General features: G+C 37.3%; 1 pseudogene; it reads left to right on the plus strand.

Moving 5' to 3' along the window:
- The first annotated feature begins 11,587 nt into the window (after window positions 1-11,587).
- Window positions 11,588-12,456, plus strand: LOC122903533 (annotated as a pseudogene).
- The last annotated feature ends 281 nt before the right edge of the window (window positions 12,457-12,737 follow it).

Raw genomic sequence — 12,737 nt, forward strand, 5'->3', positions numbered from 1 at the left:
CTGCTGTTTTCGTTGGCCCTTGGTGGCACTTATTGCTGATGAGCGCCAGCCTTACAGAGAAGTTGGAGCATCCTCTTCCACAACCCTGACAATGATGGTGAGATTCTTTCAGGGACTTCCACGTGTTTTTGAAGAAGGGTGCCACCCCAAGCGCCAGTGCTAAGCTCAGTCACGACTGCCCCATTCTTGGGTCCCAAGACTGAATCCTAGGTCTCAGTCTCTCAGTTCACATCAATGGCCCCCTTCCTGAGAAATGAGGTCCCACAGACACTGGATCAAGATTGATCTGTGCTATACCTCGTAGATCCAGACTACTCTCTTTCTCCTTTCTCCAGGGACTTACATCTCGTGGTTGAACAGTATATTAGTTTCCCAGGGCCACTGTAACAAATGAGCACAAACTGGATGTCTTAAAATAAGAGAAATTTATTCTCTCTCATTTGGGGACCCTGGAAGTTTAAAATAAAGGTGGCTACAGGGCTAAGGCTCCCTTCTAAGGCTCTAGGGAAGAATCCTTTCTTGCCTCTGGCAGTTTCTGATTGTTGACAGCAGTCCTCAATATTCCTTGGCTTGTAAATCTACCACTCCAATCTTTGCTTCTATCTTCAAATGACTTTTCACCCTCTGTGTCTATGTCCATGTGTCCAAACTTCTCTCCTCTTATAAAGACGCCAGTCATATTGAATTTAGGGGCCTATCTTAATTTATTGTGACCTCATCTTAACTAGCTTACACCTGAAAAGATCTCATTCCCACATAAGACCACAGTCACAGGTTCATGGTGAACATGAATTTTGGGGAGACTATTCAACCCCAAATAAGCAGCTTCACCTTAAATGTTCAAAATGCAAATGGTCTATAACTGTTTTCCTCACAAAATGGCAATAAATTTCCATACTCCTATAGAAGGTTACTAGTAGTAGTTACAAGATGATTTATTCTCATAAAGAGATTGCCCAAAATGGCTGGGGAGGTAAGGAGGCAACTAGAGTACAAAATTTAAGGAGGCACTCATTTTCTGTGTCCCGCAGGTACAGGGTTATACTTACATGAGTCTTAAGTTTTGGGTATAGGTCTCTTCTTGCTTTACTGAAGTCCCAACCCTGTTCCCCAAGGCAATACAAGGCATACACCCATGAAAAATGGCGGTTGGGTTGAGCAACGTTCCTGGCTACTTTGTGAACAGAAAGAGAAAAAAGTCTATGGTTATCATTGGTGGCATGTCAGCCTGAGACATAATAATAACAAATGATGGGGTAATTCCTCTGTGTAAGTACTAAACTAAGGTCTTTTATATCATTTATTTCTTATAATCCTAAAAATGTATTAATATTGCTCCTCTTCTGCATTTGATAGGTGCAGAAACATAACTGCAGTTCTCTTTCATTTCATAACACTTTGACCTTCCTAGTACCTGACACAGCGGGTCTTCAAAAAAAAATTGAATGAGAAATCCTGGAATATTTTGAAGAAACTTGTTTAGCTGATAATTAATCATAGTGGTTCTTTTTGTATTTGCCTGCTCAGGCTGCCGTAACAAAATACCCTAGTCTGAGTGGCTTAAAGAAACTTATCTTGTCATAATTCTAGAGACTGGGGAGTCCAAGATCAAGATGCTGTGTGATTCAGTTTCTGGTGAGCACTTTCTTCTTGGTTTGTAGATGGTCATTTTCTCACTATGTACTGATATGGTCTTTGCTTGTTAAGAAGCAGGGAGAATGAGAGAGAGAGAGAGAAAGAGTTCTCTGGTGTCTCTTCTTATAAGGACACTAATCCTGTTGGGTTAGGGCCCTATATTTATGATCTAATTTAACTTTAATTACTTACTTCAAATACAGCTAGAAGGGGGCTAGGGCTTCAACATATAAATTTTGCAGGGACACAAACATGGAGTCTTAGTGCTCTGTGCCATATGTAAAGACACTAGCAGGTAAAAATGAATGAGACATCATCCAGTTCTTTAGGAGCTTAGAATCAATTGCAGTGTTCCCAACTTGAGAAAGAGGGAAGGACTATTATCTATTACCTATGGAACTTCTCCCAAACTAACAGGCAGTCACTTTATGAACCACTAGATTTCTCATCTTACAGCTTGCTTACCCCAGAGAAGTACTTCATTTCCTGAGCTCCAAGCGACCTTAGTTAGGCATTAGTTAGGCATAAGCAACCTTAGTTAAGCGACTCAAACCATGAAAATGCTGTTATGCAAATCTCCCTCCTTGTCCAATAACTGAGCTGTGCCTAAGGGCTATGTGACAACCTCAAATTGTGCCACTTCCTTAAAAGAAAAAGAGAGAGAGAGAGGTATTTCAGAATATCCTTCCTCTGAAATCCCTCTGCATTAATTAGACTTAATTGTGTAGTGATTTGATGATTAATTTAAAAACTAATAAATTATTAATATTCTAATAAATAATAATATTCAATATATGCTAATGATGACTCACATTTATAAATGATTCAATTTTTTAACACCACTTCTATAATTTATTACAAAATCAAATGAAAAACATTATCTCCAAGGAACCCCACATTTTGATTGTGGTTTCATTTTAGTCTATATCCCTGATTCACTCTTTTTGCAAAGGAACTAGTAAGCTTATTACACTGAATAAGTCACAGAGAGAGAGAGATAGACGTGGAACTTATTCCATGGGTCTAAGAATCTTTCTCTTCAGATCTAGGATCTGGAGGAAATGGCCTTCCCGAGTTCCCATTTAGCTTCCTAGAATCATAAACAATTCTTTAGACTGTAAGGTTTATAGACTACAATATGCCAGCATTTAATACAATGCCTAGCACAGCAAAGATGCTTAAAAAATATTTGTTGAATGACTGAATAAACAAATAGCAAATCTGCTCTTTAGCTGTCTTCTTTCTTTATCCTGCTATTTCTCCAGTGTTGGTGTGAAATGGGCCGTTCTCCCAGTAGAAGAAATAGAAATTGTTCAATGGCTTTAGAAGAGGACCTAAAAATGATTCTTTTCGTTTATATAGGGAGATCTAAAATGTGTGTTAATAAATATGTATATGCATATTATAAGCATATGTATATGCTATATACATATAAAATAAAATAAATATTATATATAATATATTGAAAATTAAATTTGTTCATTTAGAGTTAACCTTTTATTTTATTATAGATTGTTATCTATTAAAAATAAAGTTTTAGAATGCTGTCCCAGCATGTTTTCCCAGCATATTTCCAGAAAAATAACTCCCTAACTACTGGACAGAAATAAAATGTTTTAGTGGAAAATAGTATGCTAGTACTGAACAGACTTTTCATTTTTGGGGGGCTGGGAGGGTGGAGAATATAATTGGTTCAGATGTTAATACAGTGCCAACTTGCAAGCAGTAAACAACTTTATTTGCTTCCAAAATGTGCCTTTATTATGTAGCAGATTCAACCCATATTTAATCAGCTTACTAAATATTTCTTCTTGTAATGGTGTTAGAAAGATAATAATATCCTTAAGGAGTTTTCCTCAGGCAGGAAATATTTGCAGGAAAACATACATAGTTATAACATGTTTTTTTAATAATTGGACAGGATTTTCCCATCACTCACTCACTAGGTCCAAGAAATACTTTAAATAGAACCACAGACTGACTTTACCTTAGACTGAACATCTATTGATAAGAAGACATGCTAGAAAGTAGAAAGGCAAAAATTGTTTTGTTGCCAATCAGTGATGTTTCAATTCAAGCTTAAGTTGTTTGGTACATAAAGTGCCTCAGTTACTGCTAGTGATTGATGGGGGTTGTTTTTCAAATGCTAAACTGTAAAACTATTTTATATAGCTGAACGATATGGTAATTTTTTTCTCACTGATTCGGAAAAAAAGTAGTTTAAAAAATAAACTCTGAACTTGCAGAGTTATTTCTGTGGAAATGAAGAAAACAACTTAGGATATTAAGTATTAAAAAATTCACACTCTGAATCTTGAAGCAATTGTAAAAATGTATTCATATTCCTAGGTGGTGCATTTTCTTTCTTTCTCTTTCTTTCTTTTCTTTTTTTTTTTTTAATAATGAGATGCACCAAGTTTATTTGGGGTAAGTAAAATTCCCCCTTTTCAAATGTATGCTGGGAGGAAGATTGTCTTCTATGTCAAGGTTGAAAAGGCTAGCAAAAGCAATTTTGTGTTTTGAGAGATCTTTCAGCTTCACTGTGACTATATAAAGAATGAGAGGAAGATGATGGTTGTGATTTGACTGGAATTGCCATTGTTTGCTGGGGGAGCAGTAGTGATTGTTATTCCTTAGTAAAACTGGAGAGAATTAAATCCTGGTTTCTGTCCTCCTACTTTCTGTTCTGATTTTCCCAGGGTAGAATGCAGAACTCAGGAAAGCATTTATACTATTTCAAACTCCAGTATCTTGTGTCTTAGAAGAGCTGTGTCCTTAAAGACTTGTTTTGGAGGAAGCATTGATAAAAAGCAGAAATAAGATAGTAGGGAGAGCTGGGGCTTGAGGCATTGGAGAATGCCTGCCAAATCCTTCAAATTCAGTTGTTTACCAATATTGTGCTGGCCAAACAGACTACTCGGTGGCATGATTTTTGACCCCTGGGCTGGCTACTTGCAACCTTTCTTAGAGGGGCATGGGACAAATATTCAAGCAACCAATTCCAATACAATGTAATATGTGCTGTAGTAAATACAAGTCTAAGATGAACTGCTATGGAAGCAGAGAAGAGACAATGGTTAGTTTTTTCTGAGGATATCGGACATGATCTCAAAAAAAAAAGTGACATATGGACTTTGTTTCTGTTTTGAAACTAATATTTGTTGAGGGCTGACTGTGTCAGACAGTAGGCATGTATTATCACATATGATAGAAAGGAAGGACTGGTTATTCCAGAGGGAGGGAAGGCAAAAGGCAGGGTAATTTCAATATGTGTTTTTGCTGCAAATGCTATTGACATTTTGGGGAGAGTAGAGAATACAAAGTTGGAGTCATGTTGCAAATGTTTTTAACGTCATTCTACACAGAGCTTGGTCACTTAGCACTCTCTGGAAGTAATTGCATTACCTGGGGAGAGAGTGTGGAGGAAGAAGACAAATGTGCAGAGGGCAGGACTTTGAAAAGCAGGCAGAAGGCAGAGGAAAATAACCCATTTTGGACTGACTGAGAAGGAACAGTTTGCAGGGTAGAAGGGAAACCAAGAGATAGTTTAGCTAATCTAGCTTCCATTAAAAGCTCCATGGAACAAGAGTTGCCTATTCAGCCCCCAGCTTTTCTGGCCCTCCCAGTCCAGGTACCAGGCGTGAAGGAAAATTCTGTCTTGTGCTTTCCTGGGCTCATGTGATAGCTCTGATCCATGAGTTCATCAAGAACACGACATCCTTGTCTCACTGCCTTACTCTTTCTAGGATACTGCCTTCATCATTATCATTCAAGGTGGTGGTATGATGTTCCTGGCAAGCAGATGGAAGAAGGAAGGAAGAAAAAATAAGGAACACGTGTCAGCTGTTTTTTAGGTTCCTACAAACTTATGGTAGGTTCCTATACAAAAATTATAAATATGTCTCATTAGTCAGAACTTCTTCACATGGCCATATATACCTATAAGAAGACTGAGAGATGTAATATTTATTCAGAGAAACCATGTAGCCCATAAAAAATTCAATTATTATTAAAGATAGACAGCAGTGGTTTCTCTTATATTGGGGAAAACAGGATTTCCTTGAACTATCTAAGTTCAAATATTCTTAGAAAAGAGTGAGGCTATAAGGGAATTTTAGCAGTTTTTAGATCAAAAATTAAAAAAGAAAGCACACACACAATCTCATCATTACCCCAAATCATAAGAATATTTGTTGCCCATCTATCTCACGATAAAACTTCCTAATATTTCCAGATGTTTCTCTCCCTAAATATATCTGAAGTTCTCCAGGGGAGTACATAAAGTTCACAAACCATTTCCTACCATTTCTGTCATGCTGCTTCCTTCTGAGTGAATAGAAACTGATGCCCTCCTAGAAGGCAGACACCATATTGACCTCTGTTTCTGAAACCTCCATGCCACCATTAGTAGCTAAAAATCTACTACTGATGGCACTGTATTCCTTCCTGCCTTGGATTTGATTTGTCCTGAAACAATAGCTCCATGAGTGGCAAAAATCTTTTTCAATTCAGGGCAGTTCACTCTGCCATGGCCCATAAAGTACACTCATATTACCAAAATTAATTGTGCTCCTAGTAATTGGATTTTCAGTGGTCTATGTGGGGAGAACTAGAACTTTCAGCTCACCCATAGCTTTGATAAAGAGACATACTCCTGCTTTCAAAATCCTTCTATCTTCTATGCTATGCTCTCCCCAGGTGTCTTATTGCTCTTAGTTGGATTCCAGGTCCTTGCCAGTTCATTGATTTATTTTAATATCTTTACATGTCAATGGAGAGGGGTCATGGACCATGGACTCATATTCATTTCTCCCTTTTCTCATAAGTCTTATTTGTTATGTATTCATTTGTTTTCACAAATAATTGCACAGAAGAAGACAGGCTGCTAACCTGACAGCAACCAATGATGAAATGAATGCATCTGGTTATACTGGGAAAGGCATGATAGAACTCCATAGGTAACCAGAGTTTAAGTCCCATGCCCATTCTGTGCCCTATGACACTAGTCATAGAAGAGTTAACACTAGTTAGAGCAAGGGTCTAAGAAAGAGCAGTCAGTAAGAAGTAGTGTGGCCAGGGAAGGAAAGGTCTGTGATAGGGGTGAGTTGTGATGGATGCAGACAATGGACTGGAGAAACATCTCTTTTTTTTGGTTTATGCGTCATGAGGAAAGGGATGGCATTTAGGAATGGGAGCAGGGTCATCAGAAATTAGAAATTAGAAATACGGGTGACAGAAATATTGGGAGGGTTCCTGAGTTTGATTCCCTTTTTTGTTTCCCCAAGGCCAGTAATATAGAAGCATTTTGAAACTATTCTCCAAAGTGCTTTTAATGATTACAATTCATAATTATTCCATAATTATTAATATCAGTTCTAAAGAAATGACAGTTTTCTTGTGCTTTAAAAAACTATGCTATGAACTACTTTTGAATATATTAGCTTTATTCTGGAGTGATGTTAGAAATTCTCCCACCTTCAAATATTTTCTTTTGTCAGTGTCCATATGTCTTGAGTCTTTAGAATTTTAACCTTTTAATAGGGGTTAATAACAGAGAAGTTAATTACATTGCATTATGGAATAAAGGAATTGAACATGATTTCATTACTACTTCCACACATGGTGGAATGATGAACAACAAAACCTACATCTTATTTTGTGGATAGAGAAGAAGGAAGAGGAGAGTATTAGCAGAACAAGGTATCAAAAACCATTATGGACAACTAGTGATTGCTAGCATGATCACTACAACTCGGGGAGGGTTTCTCAATAGGAACTCCAAGTGCAACAATAGGAAATCCAATATTCCCTGAGATGATATATCTCAGTACAAGCAGGCAGCCCTGGGAAAAGTTGCTCTAAGAAGGGGAACAAAGGATGTAGGTATAAGAACTAGAGTTCTAGATGGATTTGTAAGGGCAAGGCACTAGGGGATCCTTGAAGGATACTATAGGAGAGACTTAAGTATACAGAATAAAGTAAGAAGGATAACATCGGGGCTTGAAAGAATCATGAGTTGAATTCATCTGTAAAGTTCTCCATAGATTCTAGAAGGAGTTATCATCAAGTACAGGGAATTGGAGCGCATTCCAATTCCTGAACCTGGGGGATTCAATTTTGCTTGACTGGAATTACTCTATATTCACTGCTACTTAACCATAAGCACCCTCAGACTTAAAACTGACAACACATTCTCCAGCATCTCTTCCCTTGCTATGCGATTGTACAACTGTGCTGAAAAAAGACTAAGGAATATACTATAAGTATTATTTGATTGTAAAACTATGCTAAATACATCATACCTATTTCCTTATTTAATTCTTAACTCTTAAAAGTATTTACATATTAGGAAACTGAAAGAGAGGAATTGGGATTTGGGTCATCTTTCTGAAGGCTCTTAGCACTTGAAGTTTTTATATATAAAAGAACTATTTGGCCTGCCCCCCCAAAAGTGGGGCAGTTTCTTACCCTACCTCCCTTATAATCATTCACTTAATGAATTGTTTGACATTTGACATTTTTGAGACCTCCTTCCTTCCTTTCATCTTGATTGTATCTCATTAATAATTTACAGAAGGAAGTTCCTAGTATAGCTGTGCTTTTGGACATCTCCTATGGGAGATGATTCAACACTACAGATAATTATAGCCTTCAGCTTCCCATAGATCTTGTCTTAAATCAAATTTTTCATTATATCAGATGTATGTCCTCAGGAAAGCCACTCATCTTCTCTAAGCCATTTTCCTCAAGTAGGCATTTTCATAAAATAGAGATAATAAATAAAATAGAGTTATTTTGAGGATTAAATGAGATTGTGTGTATAAGGAGACATGATCCCTGCTTCATGAAGCTTAAAGTCTAGTATGGGTGCATAAACAGACAATCCAATAAAACCAAAGCAAAAATGAAAACTACCCATAAGAAATATTTTAACAATCCAAATAAAACCATGTATAACATTGAAAAGAAAATTAACAAATTATTGTTTTATAAAAAATAACAATTTTATTTGAGGCATAAAGGTGGCAAGGTATATGATAGATTTTACTCATACTTGATCTTAAACACTGGGAAGTTCTTGAAGACTTAAGAAAAAGGAACATCATGAGATTTTCATTTTAAATTGGTCATTTGGGCTGCCCTGTGGAGAGTGGATGGAGGAGGGAGGAGGGCAAAAAAGGACGAGTGCTGGGCAGCCAGATAAGCAATCTGAATGACAAGAGGATGTAAATGGATTTAAGTAATATTTTGGAAGTCAAATTAACAAGACTTTAAAATGGACTAAATATAGGAGTCAAGGAGAAGTGGTAAGATATCAAAGACAATTCTCAGATTTCTGGCTTTAGCAGTATAGAGATTGAGAAATCTAGAGATGGAGCAAATTTAGTGTGAGAAAAGGAAGATCAAGAGATCAGTTTTTGAGAGGCTACATTTCAGGAACATTTGAGCTATTTAAGCAGATGTATAGAATAGTCAGCAGGCCCTCATGTCTGAGGTCTGTACTGGGCAAGTACATTCAGGAAGCACTAAATCTGTATGATTTCATAGCTATGGCAAAGCATGAGATCATTGGAGAAGTGTGTAGAGAAAAGGGTGGAAAAATTAGCCATAAATATACCCAATATTTGAAGGTAGAGGAGCTATTAAAAGAATAAAAAGATCTTGACAAAAATAGAAAATGAAGATTTGGGGCGCCTGGGTGGCTCAGTGGGTTAAGCCACTGCCTTCGGCTCAGGTCATGATCCCAGGGTCCTGGGATTGAGCCCCGCATCAGGCTCTCTGCTCGGCGGGGAGCCTGCTTCCCCCTCTCTCTCTGCCTGCCTCTCTGCCTACTGTGATCTCTCTCTGTCAAATAAATAAAATAAAATAAATAAAATGAGCATTTGAAAATGAAGATTTATTGTCTGTATGGCACAATTTTATACTTCACAGATATTTTAATTTTCTACTTTTTCTTATCTAGTAGCATTATTTTTCTAATGAGATGAACATTTCTAGGTAGAGATTATGATTCTTCTTGCTTTGGTGCTTTATATTGCAAGAGTCCAAGAAATATTTTTGATTGATTCAAGAAAAAGAGATGATAAAATAAAGGTTCTAACTTAGAACACTGAAAGTCATCTTTCCCTACATATCAAATGCTTATGGTCTTTAATGGACCATTAAGAAGGTTTTAACTCATCTCTTTGCATAAGTGAGAAGGAAACTTTTCATAGCAAAACCATTTTATTCCTTGTCTATTTAAATCAGATATCTTATTTGTTAGTCGATTAGGGCCATTCAATTGCAATAAAGACTCTAAATCAGAGGTTGACAAAATAGGCAAGTATCTGATTATGTTTCTGGACTTATTCAATGGCTAATCAAAACTATAATCTTTACTTGATTACATGTAAGAAGGGTAACACTTCAGTTTTGTATCAGTTAATCATGAAACCAAAAAAAAAAATCTGTTAAAATACTTCATAGCCTTTATACCACCTACCCACAGGTACAGTAATTACTGAAAGGCAAAGAGAAGAGTGGGGAGAAAGATTATTTCTAAGAGAATTTTAGTTTTAATACTTACGTAAATTATGGCTGCATGATTATCGAGAGAGATCTACAGAGTAAATGAAAGAGTTTTGGTGGAAGGTGGCACCTAAGTTCAAAAGTAAGAAATATAGGTAGTTGTGTTTATCATCTGACTGTGGTGATGCTCTGATTTCCCATGTACTTAACTGGGGAACTGGACATTCATTCGATGAGACTTTTGACCAAACAAAAACAATGCCTCCCCCCCCCCAAAAAAAACTCCAGCAAATCTTGTTCTTTGGGTAACAGCTGCTGTATTGCTTTGGGTGGATTCACGTAAGTATTTATGTATGTATGTAAGTAAGTATGTATGTATGTTTGTATGTATTTGAAAGAAAGACAGAGCATGAGAGGGGGAGGGGTAGAGGCAGAGGTACAGAGAGAAATTCCGGCAGATTCCAGCTGAAAGCTGAGCCACCCTGAGATCATGATCTGAGCTCATATCAATGCTTGAACAACTGAGCCACCCAGGTGCCTCTTTATTGGAGGTCTTTGAACAGTGCATGTATAGCTTCCAAAAAATTTATATGTATATATTCATTCCTTCATTCAGCCAACAGATATTTATTGAAGATTTATAAGTATTGATATATGCATAAGTATATATGTATATACATATGGCATGTATTGTATGACACAAATATATGTGTATGTGCAATGTATTATGTACATTGTATGTACATACATGTACATGTAATATATTATAATTATGGGATACATGTGTGTGCATTCGTAAACACATATGTTCCCTAAGATAACCAGAAACTACTAAAAATGATTTTCAGTTATTTAGATTATCTGCACACCAAAAATTTTTTAGGGAGACAGTTTAAATAGTTTTTTCTCTATTTTATTTATTTTCAATCTTATCATTTATTTACTTATTTTTCTTTCTCCAGATTTCTATTTAAGTTCCAATTAGTTAAGTATACAGTGTAATGTTAGTTTCAGATGTAGAATTTAGTGATTCATCACTTACGAAATTACCTTCCATCCTTTTTTCCCCATCTCTCCTTTCATTTCCAAATTTGAGTGATACAAGATATAATAGACACTAGTGTCTAACTAACTTACAGAATATGCCTCTATTTTTCATTTTAAATGTGATTTAAAAAAAATATTTGCTGTAATAGGCACATGATAGTGGTTCTGAGTACAGAATATCTGAGTACAACTTCCTAGCTGACGAACTTGAACGAGTTTTTCTGAGTCTTTGTGACTCAGTCTCCTTGTCTGCAAGATAGAGATAATACTAGTGTTGATTCTGAAGGGTTGTGAAGACTAATGAGTCTTTTTTCTAATGTTACCCAGGGAGGGGTCCTATGGCATTGTTGCATTGTTTTGAGTTCCCGTTGTAACTTAAAGGGAAATTCTCACAATGTCTGGAGCCCTTGATGCCCTGCAAATGAAGGAGGAGGGTGTCCTCAAATGTCTTGCAGCAGGAATCCCCTTAGGTGGCACCAAACTTGACTTCCAAACAGAAGTGTACATTTACAAAAGGAAAAGTAATGGCATCTACACCATGTATTTGAAGAGAACTAGGGAGAGGCTTCTGTTGGCAGCTCCTATAGTTGTTGCATTCAAAACCCAGCTGACGTTAGTGTCAGATCATCCAAGAATACTGGCCAGCGAGCTGTGCTGAAATTTGCTGCTGCTACTGGAGCCACTCCTACTGTTGACAGCATTATTCCTGGTACCTTTACTAACCAGATCCTGACAGCCTTCCTGGAACTGGGACTCTGGTGGCTCCTGATCCCAGAGCTGACCACCAGCCTCTCACAGAGGTGGTCCCATGTTAATCTGTCTAGCACTGCTGTTTAAACACAGATTCTCCTCTGTGCTATGTGGACATTGCTATCTCTTGTAACAACAAGGGAGCTACCTCAGTAGGTCTGATGTGGTGGATGCTGATCCCAGAAGTTCTACACATGTATGGCACCATTTCCTGTGAAAAACCATGGGAGGTCAGGCCTGATCTCTACTTCTACAGAGATCCTAAAGAAATTGAAAAAGAAGAGCAGGCTTCTGCTGAAAAGCCTGTGACCAAGGAGGAATGTCTGGGTGAAATGGAGGGCTCCACCTCCTGAGTTCACTGCTACTCAACCTGAAGTCACAGATTGGCCCTTGGTGCCTAGTCAGCAGTTCCTTACTGAAGACTGGAACGCCCAGCTGGCCGCTGAAGACTGGTCTGCATCTTCGGCTGCTCAGGCCACTGAATGGGTAGGAACAAGGACTGAGTGGTTTTAAGCTGCTCTTCTACAAATGCAAACAAAATGGAGTAAGGTTGGCAGAAAATGACAGCGTCTAAAAACAAAACAAACAACAACGAAACACATATAAAGTGACTAGAACAGAAACGAAGGGCTCAGTGCATCAATACATGTGAGCTATTGCTATTTTCCTTCTAATCCCATTTGTTAAAGATCTTTTTTGGTGTCATTTGAAAATATGTAATATGAGTTCAAATTTCATAATTGCTCTCGTAAATCTCTGCTTCCTTTCTACCTGGTCTGCATTTTTGTCTTTGG

Source organism: Neovison vison, chromosome 3, assembly GCF_020171115.1.
Source record: "Neovison vison isolate M4711 chromosome 3, ASM_NN_V1, whole genome shotgun sequence".
NCBI classification, from domain to species: domain Eukaryota; kingdom Metazoa; phylum Chordata; class Mammalia; order Carnivora; family Mustelidae; genus Neogale; species Neogale vison.